This window comes from Natrix helvetica (genome assembly GCF_964273705.1).
Source record: "Natrix helvetica genome assembly, chromosome: 1".
In the NCBI taxonomy this organism is placed as follows: domain Eukaryota; kingdom Metazoa; phylum Chordata; class Lepidosauria; order Squamata; family Natricidae; genus Natrix; species Natrix helvetica.
In genome coordinates, this window is record NC_138548.1 from 195,780,264 (window position 1) to 195,800,969 (window position 20,706).

Sequence of the window (20,706 nt, forward strand, 5' to 3'; positions counted from 1 at the left end):
TTTATCTGTGCATGAGAAGGTCGGTGTGCCACTACTCCACTTCGGCATATGCGATTGTCTTCAATCTCAGCAGATTGAGCCAGCTTCGCTATTCGTAGCAGCGTATTCACTCTGATATTTGAACGCAAGCTTGAGCCTTCCAATTCTCCCGGTTAGTCATAATGGTGGATCACCCCACCGCCGAAGGCAGCGCTGGGGCTTCTACTTCTTCCCCGTTGCACGCTGAGACTGCCGAGGCCAGCACTATGGTGGGCAGGGCCACCACCAGGGCCTCTAGCCATAGGGCTCGCACTTCTGCGGCGCCAGATAGGGCCACTAAGCGCAAGGACAAGACCAAGTCTTCGGCCAAGGCACCCGTAGTCACCAGTAGGTTGCCTCCCACATTGTTAGCCCAAGGCCCTTTCCCCGCTTCCTCCCTGCTTTTGACAGGGACCCAGGGTTGGTCCCCTGCGTCCGAGGAGGGGGGATTGGGGACTCAATCTCCCCCTGGCCTTTCTGAAGTTAGTCCAGCCTTGGCCCTAGCACCCTCGCGCGCAGGCCCCATGGCTATCTTTACACCCAGGTCTCAGATCTGAGTAAGGACCTGAGTTCAGCCTTTCCCCTGCGCTTCATCATATGATATCAGCTGCCATCTCACAGGGCATCGATGCAGAATTGCATCAAAGGGCCCAAAGGCCCAGACTACCTAATTTTTCCAGGGACCTATCTACCTCCCAGGCTGACCCTCCATCACCCGTGCCCTCGGTGTACAGCGAGGATTCAGTGCTAGATGAGTAGGGAGAAGTGGCAGACATAGAATTTTCGGATGACGAGGGTCTAGTGCAGGACAAGCCTACCTCTTCCAGTTTGTTTTGTCCAGCCTTATTTAAGTCACTTTTATATAAGGCTAAGGCTACTACCAACATGGGGGGCGCTACCACCCAGGCTAGACGGGCGGTGGGGCTTGACTCTACAGAACGTGTGTTTGCGGAACAGGTGCAGGAACAGGATGTCATTCCCTTTTCGAAACTGTTCCTTGACGTCCAAAAACAATGGACGCAACCATCCACTGTCCCTCCACCTAGTAACGGTGACAGAAAGCTCTATACTTCCACACCAGAACTGGATGGCATCCTTCAATTCCCTACGGTAGACCCACCAGTGGTGGCCTTGGCCTCCCCAGCCTTGATTCCGTCCTAAATTTCAGAAGGCCTTAAGGTGGAGGACCGTAAGGCCGAATTGGTCATACATAAAACACACCAGGCCGCTGCCTGGTCATTACAAGCCACTACGGCAACCTCGTTTTTCAACAGGACTTCATTGGTCTGGCTTAGACAGCTACAGGCCAGGCTTGCCCCGATGATATGCGCCTCCACCAGGATGTCAAAAACTGGTGGCGGTGTTAGAATTTTCTTCTGATGCTATCCTCAACACGGCCAAGTTTGTGTCTCGAGCGGTAGCATCCAATGTGGCATCCCGCACCGTCCTTTGGCTCTGCCATTGGCAGGCGGACCTTCATTCCAAATGGCGCCTAGCATCCACCCCCTTCAGGGGTGGGCCTCTGTTTTGTGCCACGTTGGACCCTATCTTAATCAAGACCAGGGACAAATGCAAGGTGCTTCTGTCAACCAACAGACACAGACAGGAGGCAACAACCTTACAACAGATGGCAGTCCTTTCGTGCTGGGGACTCTGGGTACGACACAACTCCACAACATATACTCCCCAGTATAATAGTTCCTATACACAGTCACAGGACAGGGCCCAGCACCGTTCTGGTGCCAGTGATAGAGGCTGCCAACAGATCCAGCAACAGCCTCAGGGCCGGCAGCCATTTCGTGACAACCGGTCTTTTCGTAGATACCGGTGACTCGCACGGGGTGGGGCCTATTGGTGGGCGTTTAACAGCCTTCGCTCACCAATGGGCAGAGAGCACCTCAGACGCCTGGGCCCTCCAAACTGTGAGGCTGGGCGTCACTCTAGAATTTCTTTCTATTCCCCCGAGGCGTTTCATCAGGTGCCCAGTTCCCAGGTGTCAGGTAAAGAGGCATCTGATGGACACCGAAATCCAACATCTATCAATCAACGCCATAGAGGAGGTACCGAAAGGGCAGGAAAGGCTAGGGTTTTACTCTATTCTATTCCTAGTCCCCCAAAACTCGGGAGGAAGGCGAGCCATCCTAGACTTGAAATGGCTCAACCTATACCTAAAATATCAGAGGTTCAAGATGCAATCGCTCAAAAGCATCTTATCCTGCATACACCAGGGCGACCTGCTGACCTCAGTCGACATCAAGGAAGCGTACCTCCACGTGCCGATACATCCGGCACATCGTAGGTTCTTGCGGTTCCACTTTGCAGGGCGGCACCTTCAATATTGTGCCCTGCCATTTGGCCTCTAATCGGCCCCAAGAACCTTCACAAAGTTGCTGGTGGTGATAGCCGCATCTCTTCGGTCACTACCCATAAGAGTCAATTGCTACCTAGACGACATCCTAGTCCTGTCATCATCCCGCAACCAGGCAGATCGAGACCTGCAGACCACAATTGACACTGCAGCGCCATGGCTTCGTCCTGAACTTTCCAAAGAGTCACTTGCATCCGACCACCTCTCTCTTGCACCTCGGGACCATCACTCAGAGCTGTGCGAGGTGTCACTATCTCAGGAGAGACGACAAGGACCTGCAGGACCTGGTGAGTCATGTACTGTCACAGAGATCCATACCACTAGCGGTTCTTTCCCAGCTCCTTGGGAAAAGTCCGGCTTCCGACCCGGTCACAGCATGGAGACAGCCTTGGTCGCGTTGGTGGATGATCTCTGGAGGGCAAAGGATGGGGGTTGTTCCTCCATCCTTGTCCTATTAGACCTCTCGGCGGCCTTCGATACCATCGACCATGGTATCCTATTGCGCCGTCTGGAGGGGTTGGGGGTCGGGGGCACCGTATTACGATGGTTCCGCTCCTACCTCTCTGGCCGGATGCAATGTGTGTTGGCAGGAGAGGAGAGGTCGACCGCAAGGCCCCTTATCTGTGGGGTCCCACAGGGGTCGATCCTCTCGCCTCTCCTGTTCAACATATATATGAAGCCGCTGGGCAAGATCATCCGTGGTTTTGGGGTGGGATACCATCTGTACGCTGATGACACTCAGCTGTACATTTCCACCCCAAACCACCCCAACGAGGCTGTTGAAGCGATGTCCCGGTGTCTGGAAGCCGTACGGGTCTGGATGGATGACAACAGGCTCAGGCTCAACCCCTCCAAGACAGAGTGGCTGTGGCTTCCGGCTTCCCGGTTCAACCAGCATATGCCATCGCTGGCCATCGGGGACGATCAATTAGCCCCGGTGGAAGGGGCGCGCAATTTGGGCGTCCTCCTTGATGCCCGGCTGTCTATGGAAGATCACGTGGCAGCCATGGCGAGGGGGGCGTTCCACCAGGTTCGCCTGGTGCGCCAATTGCGGCCCCTTTTGGACCGGGAGGCCTTGCGCACAGTCACTCACGCGCTGGTGACGTCTCGCCTGGACTACTGTAACGCTCTCTACATGGGGCTCCCCTTGAGGTGCACTCGGAGACTGCAGTTGGTCCAGAATGCAGCCGCGCGGGTAATTATGGGGAGATCGAGGTTCTCCCATATAACACCCATCCTGCGCGAGCTGCACTGGCTTCCTGTGGCCTACCGGGTGCGCTTCAAGGTGCTGGTTACCACCTTCAAAGCGCTCCATGGCACAGGGCCTAGTTACCTGCGGGATCGCGTCCTGCCCCATACATCCCTGCGACCCGTCCGCTCACACAGAGAGGGACTACTCCGGGTGCCGTCCTCCAGAGAGTGCCAGAGGGCGACGCCCAGGAGTAGGGCCTTCTCTGTAGTGGGCCCCACCCTTTGGAATGACCTCCCCCCAGACATCAGGACAACAACCGACCTTCGCTCCTTCCGTATGAAGCTGAAAACCTACCTGTTTCGACTAGCTGACCTGGCATAATACTACAATCTCTCCAGCCCAGGGCATTTTTAATTGGTAATTTTAGTTTTTAAGGGTTAATTTCACTGGGGTTTTAACTTTTTTAGGTATTGTAACTTATTTATTTATTCTTACCTCCTCTGTACGCTATATAATACTTTTGTACGTCACCCCAAGTCCCTGTGGGGAGAGGGGGCGACTAATAAGTTCAAGTAATAAATAATAAATAAATAAATAAATAAAATGATCTCATGTATAGACATTGTCCCCTGGGCACAGTTCCACGCGTGACCGCTCCAATGGTTTTTGCTCCCCTTCCAGAGAGCCCACACCAGTCACTCGCAAACCAGGGTACGAATATCACCCTCAGTGTGATGGTCGCTCCCATGGTGGACATACTCCAAACTACTCAAGGGGTGTCTCTTCAAGGAGCCAGACCGCATCGTATTTATGACAGATGCGAGCCTGTTCGGGTGGGGAGCCCACGCCCTGGACTGAGTAGCGCAGGGACGCTGGACTACCCAAGAACTTCGGAACAGCATCAACTGGTTAGAGCTGCGGGCCATCCGGCTAGCCCTCCACGAGTTTCAGGACCTGGTGACAGCCGACCACGTGTTGGTTCTCACCGACAACGTGGCCTCCAAGCTCACGTCAACTGCCAAGGAGGCACGCGGTCCAAGTCCCTGATGCTGGAAGCGGAGAGGCTCCACCATTGGGCGGAGAACCGATTGCTATCGATTCAGGCAGAACACATATCGGGCACAGTCAACACACAGGCAGATTGGCTGAGCAGGGCCACGGTGGACCAGGCGGAGTAGCGGCTCCATCTGGCCCTGTTCCAGGAACTGTCTCGCAGGTTCGGTCACCCCAAGGTGGACCTATTTGCCCAACCTCACAATTCACACCGCACGAGATTTTACACCAGGTTCCACGAACCGGGGGGCGGAGGGCACCGGTGCGCTTTGCAGTGCTTGGCCGGAAGGTCTCCTTTATGCATTCCCACTTCTTCCTATCATCCCGCTTGTCATCCGGAAGATTCTAGAAGAACAGGCGGAAGTTCTGGTTGCACCGATGTAGTCCCGTCGCCCTTGGTACGCCGATCTCGGCCATCTTTCCATCTCGCACCTATGGAGAATTCTGGACAATCAGATACATCTCTCCCAGGGGGCTCTCATCCATCCGAACCCCCAACTGTTACAGTTAGCCGTGTGGCATGTGAGCGGGTTCTCTTGACAGAATTTCTCTGACAAAGTCATTGACACAATCCAAGCGGCACGATGTCCGTCCACAACTCGCATCTAAGAGGCCACCTGGCAGGCCTTCTGCAGGTGGAGCCACACGACCAGAATTGATCCACTCATGGCATCTGTACCACAGGTACTAGTTTTTTTGCAGATGGGCATGGACAAAGGGCTGACACCCAACACCCTTCGACGCCAGATTACGGCTCTATCGATGGTTGTTGGGGGTGGGCGGGGCCGCTCCTTGGCTCAACACCCAAGGCTTCGGTCTTTCCTGAAGGGCGCCTTGAACCTCAGGCCACCAGTAATCCACCGGTCTGGACTGACTCGTAAGCCAGGGCAATACATGCTTTCAACCATCAGTCAGAGGAGGCGTGGTCAACAATTACATAACTCAGTCTCTAGGCTAATGGACAAAGTTAACCCATGCTTGGATTCCCCTCGCAGCGCACATAAAAGGACCATTCAGGTAAGTCAATGGTCGATTTGTGCTTACTCTTTTTAGATAGGATGGCCAATATCCGATTCGGAATTTTCTGCATGGCTAATGTGTGATCTGGTCACTGTTTATAACCACCTGCAAGCCTTATGAAGGATTTTGAATTTTTCTAATTGTGTCCCTGCTCCGTTTAGACTGTTGGCTTCTAAGTCCCTTGTGTCTCTCTTTCACTATTTCAATACGCACTGACCTCTCAAACAGATGGATTAACCCAAATCTATCTTGTAAATCCAATAGTTCTCTATGAATGTAAGAGGTGCCTTGCCTGATCAGATCAGTGCCCTTCCTTCCTCGTTCTTTGCAAGAATTCCAGCAATCAGCTGGCATCAAATAGTCACCTGAAATTGACCAGTGGGACAGAGTGCTTCTTGCCCACTCCAGTTTCATAGCTATTTTAAGCATGCTGGCCTATTGCAGCCAGATTCTCTCCCTTCGCTGGGAGAATAGGGTAGTGCCAATATATAGTTAGTGGGAAGAAGAGCTTGAGTGCCACACTTGTCTTAGTAACAGGAAGAGAAAATGGTTTTGTCTGCAGTTGTATGAGAGGGCTTGTGTGTGAGAATATATGTGTATGCATTCAGAAGTCAATTTAAAGACATGGTCTTTATCTAAAAGATAATTTTATTCAGTGCTTTGTTTTCTGAAATTTTCCCTTGCTGATCCTTCTTGATGTTGGCCAGCAATAAAGCTGGACATTCCTGCTCTATTTTGTATAGAAAGGAGTGCACAATTAAAGCCCCCAGGCTATATGAATTTACAAAAGCCTTGAATGCAGCCCATGGGTCTTCCAAACATTGTCAGCAATTTATGTTCAAGGTAACTGAAACTTGGAAGTAACATAGTATGTCTTCTCTGTGAATTAAAATATACGTAGGTGATTCTTCCTTTCTTCTGAGCGATTGACTCAAGGTCACCATTTTGTGTCTTGTTAAGACGTTTTTAAAATCTTGGTTTCTTTGGTCCTAGTATCACTTACCACTACATCTCCCACATAAGATGGTTTCACAGACCGTGGTATGCTGTGGCTTAACAGCAGAAGGAATACAGGCATAATGGCTGTATTCCTACACCCATGCTAAGCCCAAAACAAAGCCTTGTATGGGCTAATGAGATTTCAAATAAGTCCTAGCTTAGCAATAGAGTGCAGTAAACACTAGATTCAAGGAAGATGACATGCTTTAAACAAAATGTATAAGATTTCAAATGTTTGTCAGTTGGAGAGCTGACAGCCCGGGTTCGAGACCCAAGCTCAATACAACAGGGTGAGCTCCTGTTACTTGCCCTGGCTCCTGACCACCTAGCAGTCCAAAGGCATGTAAATTGAAGTAGATTTATAGGTACCACTTTGATGGGAAGGTAACCGCTCTATACGCCTTTAGCATATAGCCATGTCATGCCACATGACAATGGATATTGTCTTCAGACAACACTGGCGCTCTCGGTCAAGAAATGGAGATGAGCTCCATGCCTTAGAATCAGATACAACTGACAGGGAAAGCTTTACCTTTTTACCTTAGAACAACTTCTCCTAAACTGCTGTGTTTAGTTGTGGCAGTATGTTAATTACAGACAATTCTGGGTGTACATAAGTTGGTTAAAGCTGTTTGATCAGTTTACAGCTGATTAGCTCCAGAAGACTCGGCCTTTTTCTGACTTCTGGGAATGTCAGTTGGTCTTACCTGAACTGCATATCTCAAGGGTGGCATGGGAGGAGTCAACAATGGCTATTAACATGGCCTATTTGCCCGGAGACTGAGGTAAATCTGAGAACACTCCCTCTGCTCCTCCTTCTGACTCTCCAGATTAACCGATGGTCCAGTCGAAGTAAAGCCTTGGAAGGAAGGGACGGAACCACCCAAACTCCCTCCCAGGTCCCTGACTGACCTATAGGTAACCCGTTCAGGCCCTTGCGCAGAGCGTGCCTAATGGGCAGGGAGTGACTCCTCCTATGCTACCCTCGAGATATGCAGTTCAGGTAAGACCAACTGACAGTCTCCGAGGTGGGGCGTGGAAGGAATCAACAATGGGACATACCAAAGTTAGATGTTCACAGGAGGGATTATTGGGCCTGAGTCCCCCGAGTGTCCAGCACTCCCTGAAGGACCCTCCTCCTGAAGGATGCCTCAGCCAAGGCATAAGCATTTAACCGGTAGTGCCTAATGAAAGGTGAAGGCGAGGACCAGGCAGATGTCCTCGATGGGAGACTGGGTGGGCCAGGCCGCAGAGGTAGCTGCACTCCGGGTGGAGTGTGCGGTGATGTCCAACCGCACAGGCAACCCTAGAGTCTCATAGACCTTGGAAATGGCTACCCTTATCCATCTGCTGATGGTAGCCGGGGAGCCCTTGGCTCCACGGGATGAGGGATGGAAGGAAATGAATAGAGCCTCTGTCCGCCTGAAGTCAGTCATGTGCTTTAGGTAAATGCGCAGTGCCCTTCTTACGTCCAGGTGGTGCCAGGCCCTCTCTCTTCCCTTGGAAGGGGCCGGACAGAAATCCAGAAGAATGACCTCCTGGGCCCTATGAAAGGGGGAATTGACCTTAGGCATAAAGGCCAGATCGAGTCTGAGCACAACCCTGTGGAAGGTGCAGAGGTCTGCCCTGTTGGATAGAGCATTAAGCTTGGACACCCTCCTGGCAGAGGTGATCGCAATGAGAAAGACCACCTTGAGGGTTAAAAACTAGGCTCACCTCCCCCAGGGTCTTGAACGGTGCCTCCAGAAACCTGGAGCACCATGGGCAGATCCCACGAGGGAAAGTGGTGAACCACCGGAGGTCGGAGATTAGCTGCCCCTCTGAGGAACCTCTTTATGACCAGGTGCTGAGACAAGGGTTTGGCACCCACCCTTCCAAGGATAGTGGCTAAGGCTGAGATCTGCCTTCTGAGGGTTCTGTGAGCCAGACCTTTCTCCAGACCATCCTGGAGGAATTCCAGCACCTGAGGGACTGAGGCCGATGCCGGATCTACCTGCGCAGACCGACACCAGACCGTGAAGGATGTCCAGACCGCATTGTATATGCGGGTAGTGGACTTCCTTCTAGCGGCCTCGATGGTCCTGATGACTCTAGTGGAAAATTGGGCCTCTCTTAGTTGCTCCCACTCAAGCGCCAGGCAGTCAGATGGAGCCACTCTGGGTCTGGGTGCTCCAGGCTCCCCTGGCGCAGGGCCACCTCCCCCTGTGGGATTCTCCAATGGGGCAGAATCAACATCTCCACTAGGTCCACAAACCAGGGACGCCGTGGCCAGTAAGGGGCCACTAGAATGATCTCAGCCCTCTCTAACACTAGCTTCCTCAGGACCCCGGGAAGGAGGGGAAGGGGAGGGAAGGCGTAGAGTAGGCCCGACAGCCATCTGCAGCGCAGGGAGTCGATGTCCAGCACCCCTCAGGTTGACAACCACGAGATGAACCTGGGAAGCTGGGTGTTCGACGGAGAGGCAAAGAGATCCACTGTCAGTCGGTTGAAACTCTGGCAGATCTGCTCGAAGATGCTGGGGTGAAGTTGCCACTCTCTGTGGTCTACTGTTTCTCTGCTGAGCCATTCCGCCTGCTGATTCTCCACTGTAGAGATGTGTTCTGCCCGAATCAACAGGAGGTTCCGTTCCACCCAATTTCCTAGATGCACTGCCTCGTTGCATAGCGCCACGGAGTGGGTGCCTCCCTGCTTGTTCATGTGAACCTTGGCTCCACGTTGTCTGTCAGCACCAGGATGTGTCTTCCGACGACTGTCATCTTCAACCGTCGGAGAGCTAAGTGTATCGCTCTGAGCTCCAGCCAGTTGATGTTCTTCCACAAGTCCGTCGAGGTCCACCGGCCCTGCGCTAACTGAGCCTCCAGGTGAGCTCCCCAACCGAACAAGCTTGCATCCGTCATTAGGACCAGCCTGTCTGGTTCCCTGAACAGGGAACTCCTGGCCAGTGCCTGGTACACCCACCAGCAGAGGGAGAGAAGCACCTGGGAGGTCACAAGGACCTTGAAGCTTGCATCGCTAGTCCCATTACTCTGGTGTGGGAGTAGGAAACACTGCAGCTCTCTGGTGTGGAGGTGAGCCCAGGGCACTATCCTGATGCAGGAGATGAACTTGCCGAGAAGCCTGGAAAGAAGAGCTACGGGAACAGATCGAATCCTGCGAACCTCTCAAATCAATACTACAATACTGTCACTATGCTCCTATGAGAGGAAGACCTCACACTCCACCGAGTCAATAATGGTCCCCAAATGTTGGAGTCTAGTGGTGGGGACTAGATGGCTTTTCTCGAGGTTGACTGAGAAGCCCAGGGACCGTAGGGCGTTAATGGTGACACTGAGATCCCCTTCTGCTCGAGCTGCCGAGGTGGCTAGTACAAGGATGTCATCTAGGTAGCAATGTAACCGAACCGGGATGGCATGAAGGTGGGCAGCGGCCACGGCTAGTACCTTGGTGAAGGTGCTGGGGGCTGAGGCCAACCTGAAGGGAAGGGCCCTGTACTGGTAATGAGAACCCCCATACGAGAACCTAAGGAGCCTACTGTGATCAGAGGCAATCATGATATGGAGGTGAGATCAATCGAAGCTAGGAAATCCCCCTGTCTGATCCCCTCCAAGATGGACCTGAGAGATGCCGTCTTAAATTTATGGTATATAATCCTGGAGTTTAACAGTTTGAGGTCCAGGATAGCTCTCCACCCGCCCCCCCCCCCCCGCTCCCCCCGAGCTCTAGGGAACCAGGAAGAGGTTGGAATAAAATCCTGATTCTTTCTCCCTCTCCAGAACTGGCTCCACTGCCTTGATATCCAGCAGGTGCCGGATGGCCTTGCGCATGAGGGAGCGCTTGATCGGGTTCTTGGAGGCGGGAAAGATCCGGAATCTGTTCGGGGGGGTGGGAGCGGAACTCCAACCGTAGCCCAAACCTGACTGTCTGGAGTACCCATGCATCCGTGGTGATGCAATCCCAGCGGTCCGCAAACAAGGAAAGGCCGCTGATAGGGTGATCCGGTCCCGAATCACTTTGTTCTGCGGAAGGGGTGCCCCCCCCCCTCAAAAGGGCTGCTTGCTGGACTGTTGGAACCTATATCTGTCCCTGGAAAATTGCCTGTCCCCGTCTGGGGTACCGGGGGGGAGAGTACCTCTGCTGCTGGAAGTCCTGCTCAGGGGGTCAATAGGAAGGCCTCCTGGGGTGCCGGCCGGTGGTCTGAACGCTTGGATGTCGACGGGAAGACCTTACGCTTGTTCTTGTCTTCAATGAGGATTGGATCCAAGGCCAAGCCGAATAGCTTGTCCCCTGTGTAATCTGTCCCTGTCAAGTGCCATTTCGCCCGGGACTCTGCTTGCCAGTTGCGTAGCCAGAACAACTGTCTGGATGCTACTGAGGAAGACAAAGCCCTGGAAGAATACTTTACCATGTCCAGTGTGGCATCCACCGAGAACTGGGTGACTGCCATCAACTTTGTAATATCCTGAAGTAGTCTCATGTCCGACACCGGGGTTCTGTCTCGGAATTGTTCCAGACATAGCAGGGTGGACCTGTTGAAAAAGGAGTCTGCGGCTGCCGCTCTGATCGCCCAAGATACAGCCTGGAACGTCTTACGCATGACGAGATCTGCCTTCTTATTCTCCGCCTTCAGACAGTTGGCAATGTCTCCTGTTACCACCACTGAGGAAGAGGCCAGGCCAACCACAGGAGCGTCTACGCAGGGAACCTGTAAAGCTTGGGCAAAAGATGCATTAAGATTGTAGAACCTACGATCGTTGCTCCCTGGAGTGGGAAAGGTACCAGGCTTAGATCATTGAGACTTGAGTACTTCCAGGAAGAGCTCTGGGGTTGGAATCTCCTCCTTTTCAACCTGGGGCCTGTGGAATGGCCCCTTCTTGCTCCCCCCACTCGTATTAGGGACAGCAGTGGCCTGGTTGGGATCAGGAGGGCTGTCCACATCTGCTGTGGCCTTGGCCTTGCACAACAGGGAGCTGAACAAGGCTGGAGGAAATAGGCCCGTGATGACTGGAGCCTCTGGGGCCTGGGGGTCTTCATCTTCAGAGAAGCCAAGATCCTTCTGTACCTCCTCCTCTGAACCTGACCCCTCGCTAGCAGTGGAAGGAGAGGAAGCTCTGCCTGGTCCCTGTAGATTCAGGTTGGTCTGGATGACCTCATGGGGGCAGACTTTCACCTAGACTCTTGAAATTGGTGCTGCATGCCCGAGGAGATACCCTGAGCAATGGCTCTGGCAATAACATTCTGAAAATTCTGAGAGCTCTGGGTAGGCAGGGGAGAGGCTGGGTGGCTCCAATGCCGAACTAGGCTTGGGATTGAGGAGCCAGGCACTGCCTGGAGTAGCTAGTTACCCTACGGCCAAAAGGATCTTCCCTTGCCCCAGAGGGGTGAGAAGGAGATGGGGGGGACAAGGGCCTACCCCCCTAGGTGAGCCACGTGGGGAGACCAGACAGCCAGGAGGATCCTTGTCCAGGTGGGAAGTCGTGCGTGGCAAGCGCGATCTGGACTGGGAAGGACTGATGCTGTCCCTGATCCGCCTCCCAGCCGCCCTGGTGATACGAACCCCCTGCCTGGGACCCTCCTTCCTAGAGGCCCTCTCCTTCTGCTCCTACCGGTCTGCCGCTGCTGCGTGGATTCGGTGCTCCTTCGGATCCACATGCTCCTCAGCTATGCCGCCGATCTGCGGCCCGCAAGAAGACCGGCCCACCGCCGAACAGCTGGGGCCCTCCCCAGATTACCGGCGGAGTACAGGCTCAAGGTTACACTCCTGGGTACTGCCGGTAGCTGCGAGTGCCTGTGGTCTCTGATACCATTGCAATGAAAAGAAAGCTGCTTTCTGATAGCTATATTCTGGGGTCCCTGCAGTCTCTTTGAAGAACGAAGCATTCATAACTCTGAAATAAAACCACTTTAAATGTTTCATTTCTGCTCTTCTATTTTAAACCCTGTGAGCAAATGAAAAAAGGAAACCGATTTACATCTTCTCAGTAAAGGGCAGTTTCAGAAATTCCTGCCTCGGGCCAATTTTTTCTTCTTCATTTTTGTGTTGAACTATACTGAAGAACTTCAATTCTTATCTGGATTGACCAGGCTGACCGGGAAGTACAGAACCTACTTGGAGAATATTGATCTAGCTTAATCTTTTGAAAACCATTTCTTCTGAAGAGGTGTAGCAATTCTTGATTGACCCAAAAAGGCTGACCAGGCAGAATGAAGCCAGTGAGCTAGTGGCGTTTCCTAACCCAGGATCCCTGTGTTGGCAAACCTATGGCACGCGTGCCCAAAGTGGCACGCAGAGCATGTCGCCTGGCAAGCATGGCCTCGCCTGTTGCTCTTCCGGGTTTGTGGCATGCATGCATGCGCAATGATCAGCCAGCTTTTGCACACGCGCATGCTGGAAACTAGAAGAACTGATCTTCCAGTTTTCATGTACGTATGCGCGCAAGCCAGCTGATCATCATGCACACATGAACACCAGAAACCAGAAGAGGAGCTGCCTGGTGCACATGCACATGCAGCTCCTCTTCCAGGTCACAGCCCCAACGAGCGCGCACATGTGGCCTCTCTTCGGCAGGTTTGCCATCACTTCACTATCCTGATCGTGGCAGTGCGGCATCACAAGAACCATTTCACAGGATTCATTCATCCAAGCCAGTAATATTGCAAATGAAAATTTGGGTGGTCCTCAAGGGAATGAATCCTTGCTACAAGTAGTCCTCGACTTACAACAGTTCATTTAATGACGGTTCAAAGCTACAACGGGACTGAAAAATGTGACGTGACCGTTTTTCACACTTATCAACTGTTGCAGCATCCCCATGGTCACATGATCAAAATTCGGACGTTTGGTAAGTAAGTGGTTCATATTTACGACGGTTGTAGTTGTCCCGGGGTCATGTGATCAGATTTTGCGACCTTCGGACAAGTGAAATCAATGGGGAAGCGAGATTCACTTAACAACCCTGTTACTAACTTAACAAATGCAATGATCCACTTTACAACTCGGAAGAGAAAAGTCATAAAATGGGGCAAACTCACTTAAGTGTTTTCCTTAGCAACATAAATTTTGGGCTCAGTTTTGGTCGTAACTTGAGGACTACCTGTATTCCCTTGCGTTTTCTAAGTGGAGTCAGGCCTTGAGGTTTCTGACATTGTTACTGTGCAAGTCTGTCCTTCCTCACCCTCCTCACTCCACTCCTACGTTCCACACAATATATCGACAGTACAGAGACTAAACCATTGACGTCTATGCCTCCTTGGGACTGAGAGATGGAATATTCAGCTTTGGATAGGCCTTGGTTATAATAGTGTGGAGGCCTGAAAATATACACACCATGCATATTCTGATTTTTAGAGCCATGGTGGCGCACTAATTAGAATCCAGCACTGCGGGGCTAACTCATTGCTCACTCCAGGAGTTCAATTCTGAGCAACTTAAAGTTGACTCAGCCTTCCGAGACAAGTAAAAGGAGGATCCAGATTATTGAGGGGCAATATGCTGACTCTGTAAACTGCTTAGAGAGGGCTGTAAAGCACTGTGAAGCGGTATATAAGTCTTAAGGGCTATGGCTATTTAGAGGGTGTGTGTCTCTGTGTGTCTTTGAGGGCTGCTGTTTTTAATAAGTAATCAAATAAGTAATCAAACTAATAACTGCAAAGTGTGAGGCTATGTTTATACATAGCTTTTGCTGTCCATATTGAAGGACCATCCAGTTGACTTGAATTTCCAACATGGTTAATACTGCTCCGCACAGCTAGCTTTACTGTCCCACATTGACAGTGTAAAGAACTGGTGTGAACATTCAAGCAAAACATTTGATAATTCAAGATTATCCCAGGACTATTTTTCCAATTGTACAACACAATTCTTGTAAAAGTGGGAGGAAGGATTCACGTGAAGAAGTATCCTAAGAGATATGGTATAACCAAAGAACTACTTGAAGCAGAAAGGAAATGAGGACATAGCTTCCCATCGGTGACATTTCTTATTTGCCTTTGTATAAAGGTGTGTATTGATATACAGTATGCTGCATGTACATATATGCAAGAGAGTTGCCAAATGGCCAGAAAAGCAATGACTTATCATTTTGTGGCTATATAAAAAGGTTGAAAATACCTACATTTCAAAAGACCAAGAAACTGTTTCAGACATTGAGAGTCTGGCTGAAAGATGGCAATCCTGGATGATTGTTAACAACACTGTAATCCTCCAAATAAGCAAGCATCCAAACAGTATACCAAGAGGCTGCAAAATATGGAACTTAGAAGTTGAGATTCCAACATACGGTATTTCACTAATGCATTTGGAAAATGTATCATACTTTATAAAACGCAGCTGACTCTGAAACGGTTTGCATCTTGGAACAAATGTGGTCTGAGAAAATAAGTAGAACTTTGGCCTAGCTGATAACACTACAAGAATATAATCTGTCACAATTAACAATGTGTCTTGGGAAAAAGCCACATACCCTCATGTATTCCTAGCCAATGACAACATTGAGTCAAAGTCTGGAGTAGATTCTCAGTGAACAGATACAAATCCAGCAAAAGCGTGCTTAGTCTCTGAAGTGGGGCGTGGGAGGAGTCACATCTGGGTATTGTCACAGCCCTTCTGCCTGAAGACTGAGGTAAATCTTGAGGCATTCTTCTTTTAAATTAGCAATGTCCCTTGCTTAGCATCACAGCAAAACCATATATCACATAATTAACCCCTAATTTTAAAGCACTGTAAAATATAAAGTCATAGATACAGACACAGATATAGACATATATAGTAATGGGATGGTGTAGGCCAGGCGTGTCAAACATGCGGCCTGCAGGCTGGATCCAGCCCACAATAGGCCCAGAGTTTTCTGCAGGGCCGGCCCAGCCCACCTCAATCATGCCCACCCAGTTGGCCACAATGACAAGGCCAAGCCCACCCGGCCCCCCAAGGGCAAACAAAACCCTGGTATGGCCCACAATGGGACCGAGTTGACACCCCTGGTGTAGGCACAAGAACGGATTATATGCTAGTAATAGGAACACCCTTGAAATAAAAATATAGATAAGGAAATGCAGTTTAGGACTAGAGATTACCAGAAGACTGGCACTGGCAGAAGGACAAAATGATGTTAGAGCTCCACATAGCTGAGGTCACAAATTAATCATTTGTGAGCTCAAAGGTTCCATCCCGGAGTTCTCAGCTTTTCCCACACCTCCTTCTATCACAGAAAGAAAGGATGGATCATCTCCTTGGGCTGTGTACCCTCTTCCCGCTGTTTCTGTCCTCCTCCTCCAACTGTAAGCAACAATATTCTTGAGTCTTGTTTCCCAAGACTAGGAAGAGAGGAAGGTTATGTGGAAGAAAACTCAGAACATGTTGGGATGAGCTGGTATATTTGAAAAGGAAGGTGCAAGCATGGGCACTAAGATGATGGCAAGGAACTCTTGCTTAGAAATCAATATTCCATTAAAAGCAGAATTTTAAAACTATACCAAATGGGAGTTGGTACCAGCGGTAACAGGTGGTATGGAGGCACTACCAACACCTTACTGTGACTTGCCTGCATATTATTGAAAGACCCCATATATGTGACTCTGGGTGGCTCGCACATTTAAAGACAGAATTGCTTTGTATGAGATGTTAGCTCGTGGTTTGAAGATTTGAAGAATGACTGAAGAGCTGTTACCCAGTTCCCTTCTTGTCAACTGAGTAACCAGCACATTGCCAAGAGCAGGAGCATCTATTTACCCTGTAGCATAGAAGTCTAGACGGGAGCTTATTGCTCTATATATTCTTTGTATCTTTAAGTGTTAGAGTATGCATCTCCCAGCTGATTGGATTTGGGTGAGGCAGCCTCTGGGTTAAAAGTTTTATCTGGTATAGATCAAGGTGAATAGGCTGAGATCAAACTATGTTTTGGTTGCCCTTGTGGCATATTGGCCACAATGTCCCCAAACTAACCAATACTGTTTTTCCTATAAGAAGGGAACATTATGGGCACCATAGGTAGGAAAATGCTGATAACCTAGCTTACCTCTTCTATGTCTTACTAAAAATCCCAAAGCATGAGACCTTTAGTTGATCAAAGCCAATGACAGGCAAATGGAAATCCTATCTCTGATGCCTTTTTTCCACCTTATTTGTTGTCTCTCAGTCTCCGAAGTGAGGCGTGGGAGGAGTCACACATGGGTATTATCACAGCCCTTTTGCCCTGGAGGCTGGGGTAAATCTTGAGGCCACACCTCCGTATCTCCTCTGACCTCCCAGATTAACCTCAGCCTTCGGCCCAGAAGGAGTGTTTTACCTGACTCTCCCTCACTTCGAAGACTTGGGTTTCTTTTTACAGGTTTTTTTGCAAGAATTTTTCTTCCTTTTACCTTTGCTTGGATTGCTGATCCCTCCTCTACCGTGCTCAGCGCTGCTAGAGCAAAGCCTTGCCGCTAGCTAATGTGCGCTCCCCAAGCGGCCGGACGGTCGTGTAAAAGGGGAAGAAGCCTCGGTGCCGCGTGAGCACTTGAAATGGCTGCCCGGCCTCCAGGAGACCGGCGAAGACCCTCGGAGGACTGGGGATCCGTCAGGGATCGCCCCAACGCTCCCCAGCTACAAGGAGATCATGCCTCAGATCAGCGGCCACCATCTTGCCCACCATCTTGAGCACGTGGGTGAGCGTGTGACCGGCGTTCCTCCTACGGACGCCGAGAGCGCTCAGAAAGCACCACCGAAGCCGGAAGAGGCTTCGAAGGGCCTAAACTCTGCCTGTAATCTGGGGAGGGCCATGGATCGGTGCCTGCCGGCAATTCGGGCCGCGGATCGGCGGCAGAGAAGAGGACTGTAAGGGGATTCGGAGCTCACAGTTGAGGCCGGCAAACAGGGAGGAGGTTGGTGATCAGCAGAACCGTGAGTACGATGGCAGAGGTGGCGAGGAGTGGGGGTGCGAGGACCAGATCCACAGGGGATGTGGATCCCGGCGAGGGGACCTCCAGGGGAGTTCCCCCAGTCACCAGAGGGAAGTCCCCTGCTAAGAAGGGCCACCCCAGGGCCCATAAGAACGGAACCTCTAGGAAAGAGATTCGGGCAATCAGGGCTTCTTTCAGAAGATTCAGGGCCACCATCAGCCCCTCTCCTTCCAGATCTCGCTCCCCCCACAGGCTCCCTGCCTTGGAGGAGACCCAGGTGGCACCCCCTGGACCTCCAGAAGGTTCAGGAAGAGGGCATAGTTTCATATCGCCCCCCCTATCACCTGGCCATCCATCTGAGACTAGAGCTGACCCCTTTGGGCGCAGGACCTCCAGCCAGCCTAGGCACTGACTGGCACCGCAGTCCCTGGGTCCAGGGGAGCTTCTGCAACCCCCAGAGCTGCACCCTTCCCTCCCAGAGCTTCCTGAGAGCTTCCAGGAGGTGCTAGCCAGGGCCATAGCCCAGGGGATTGCTTCTGGGATGAAATACCACTCACAGGGTGCCAGGAGTAGGTCTTCCTGGGACCAGTCCAGGGGACATCAGGAGCACCCCAGGAACACCTCCACTAGAGAACCCAGGTCACCCTCCCCCTCCACTGCCAGTGAGGTTTCGGATTTGGAGGAAGGGGAGTTGAAGGAGGTGGGGTTCTCTGAGGTTGAAGACGCCCAGGCCCCTGAGGCGCCCAACATTACCGGGCTTTTCCCCCCTCCCTTTTTAGCTCCTTACTTCGTAAGGCCAGGGCTACAGCGGATCTGGACTCCCCTCCAGAGCCCACTCCTACGACTGCCACCCCTGCACCAGCAGGGGGAACAAGAAGGGGCCCTTCCACAGGCCCCAGGTGGAAAAGGAGGAGATCCCTACTCCAGAGATGTTCCTAGAGGTGCTTAAATCCCAGTGGGTTAAGCCAGGATCTTTTCCCAACCCGGGGGGCAATGAGCGTACGTTCTATAATCTCAATTCTATCTTCGCCCAAGCTCTGCAGGTACCTTCAGTGGACACCCCGGTCGCCAGCTTGGCTTCTGCCTCTGCGGTGGTGACTGGAGACATAGCCAACTTCCTCAAGGCAGAGGACAAAAAGGCGGAGATGATCATGCGTAAGTCATTCCAGGCTATAACCTGGGCTATTAGGGTGGCTGCAACCGCCTCCTTTTTTAACAGGTCAACAGTTCTGTGGCTGGAACAGCTGAGAGACAGGACCTTGCCCACGGAAGTGCATTTACTGCAAGACATCTCCAAGGTGCTGGCAGCCACCCAGTTTTCGGCGGACGCCATGCTGAATGCAGTTAAGTATACCTCTCGAGCTTTCTCGTCCTCTGTAGCTTCCAGGCGCCTGTTGTGGCTACGTCACTGGCAGGTGGAGTCTCGAGCTAAGTGGCACCTGGCAGGAGCTGACTACACCGGGGACAAGCTGTTCGGTTCTCCACTGGATCCAATCCAAATCCAAGACAAGAATAAGCGGAAGGTCTTCCTGGCCACGACCAGAAGGTCTGAACACCAACCAGCCCCATACCCCAGGAGAGCATCTTACCGCCCGCCTGACACGGACCCCCAGAATCAGAGGTACCCAGTTCCCAGGTTCCACAGGCAAGGGGACAGGCAGTTCTCTAGGGACAGATTCAGAGGTCAGCAGCAGAGCAAGCGGCCCTTTCGAGGAGGGGGCGGCCATCCTTTCCACAGGTTCAAGTGATCTGAGCGGGGATTACCCCATTGGCGGTCGCCTCTCCGTATTTGCGGATGCCTGGGATCGAGTCACATCGGACGAGTGGGTCCTCCAGATGGTCAAGCTTGGGCTCCAGCTGGAGTTCCGCTTGCAACCCCCAAATAGATTCTGCACCTTCGCCTCCTCCAGAGATCCGGCCAAACGGGCCCTTATGGCCAAGACGATAAAACACCTGTTAGACATCAGGGCTATGCTAGAGGGCATCGGACAGGGTGATTACCTGGCTTCCATCGAACTCACGGAGGCTTATTTACATATCAGAATCACCCCGGAACATCATAGATTCCTCAGATTCTCCCACAAGGGCAGCCACTTCCAGTATAGAGCCCTCCCCTTTGGGCTGGCCTCAGCTCCCAGGACCTTTACCAAGGTGCTGGCTGCGGCCGTGGGTCACCTTCGTTCCTTCCCAGTCCATCTCGATTGCTACCTGGATGACATCCTAGTCCTAGCCAGGTCTCCAGACACGGCTAGGCAGGACCTGGGTCTCACCATCACACGCTAAGGTCCCTGGGGTTCTCGATCAATCTCGAGAAAAGTCACCTAGCCCCTACTACCAGACGCCAGGGAGCTCCAGTGGTTCCTGCTCCCACACCAGAGAGCCGGAACAAGCGACGCCAGCTTCAAGGTCCGGATGTCATCCCAAGTTCTCCTATCGCTCCGTTGGTGGTTGACCCCAGCCCTAGACAAGGGGTCACTCTTCAGCGAACCAGCATGGAAGGTACTCACGACGGACACAAGCCTGTTCGGCTGGGGAGCTCACCTGGAGGCCCAGATAGCCCAGGGCCACTGGACTCCAACTGACCTGCGCAACAACATCAACTGGTTGTAGTTCAGGGCCATCCATCTGGCTCTACACCACTTCAGGACTACGGTGACCAACCATCATGTCCTGGTTCTGACGGACAACGTGGGAGCCAAGGCCTACGTGAACAGACAGGGAGGCAACCACTCCAAGGCCCTGTACAACAAGGCCCTCCGTTTGGGAAACTGGGCAGAGAGGAACCTCCGATCCATCAGAGCAGAACACATCTCGGGGACAGAGAACCAGCAGGCAGACTGGCTCAGCAGGGAGACAGTCCACAACGGAGAGTGGCAGCTCTATCCCAACATCTTCCTACAGATCTGTGAGAGGTTCGGACGCCCGATGGTGGATCTCTTCGCAACTCCAGTGAACGCCCAGCTGCCTACATTCGTGTCGAGGTTCCCGTCCAGTGGCGCCATGGACACGGATGCTCTTCGTTGCAGATGGCTGACCGGTCTCCTCTACTCCTTTCCTCCCCTTTCCCTCATTCCCGGGATCCTGAGGAAGTTAGTGGCAGAGAGAGCAGAGATGGTTCTAGTGCAGCGATGGCAAACCTTTTTTGGCTCGTGTGCCACAAGTGGGGGGAGCGCAGGGGGGTCGT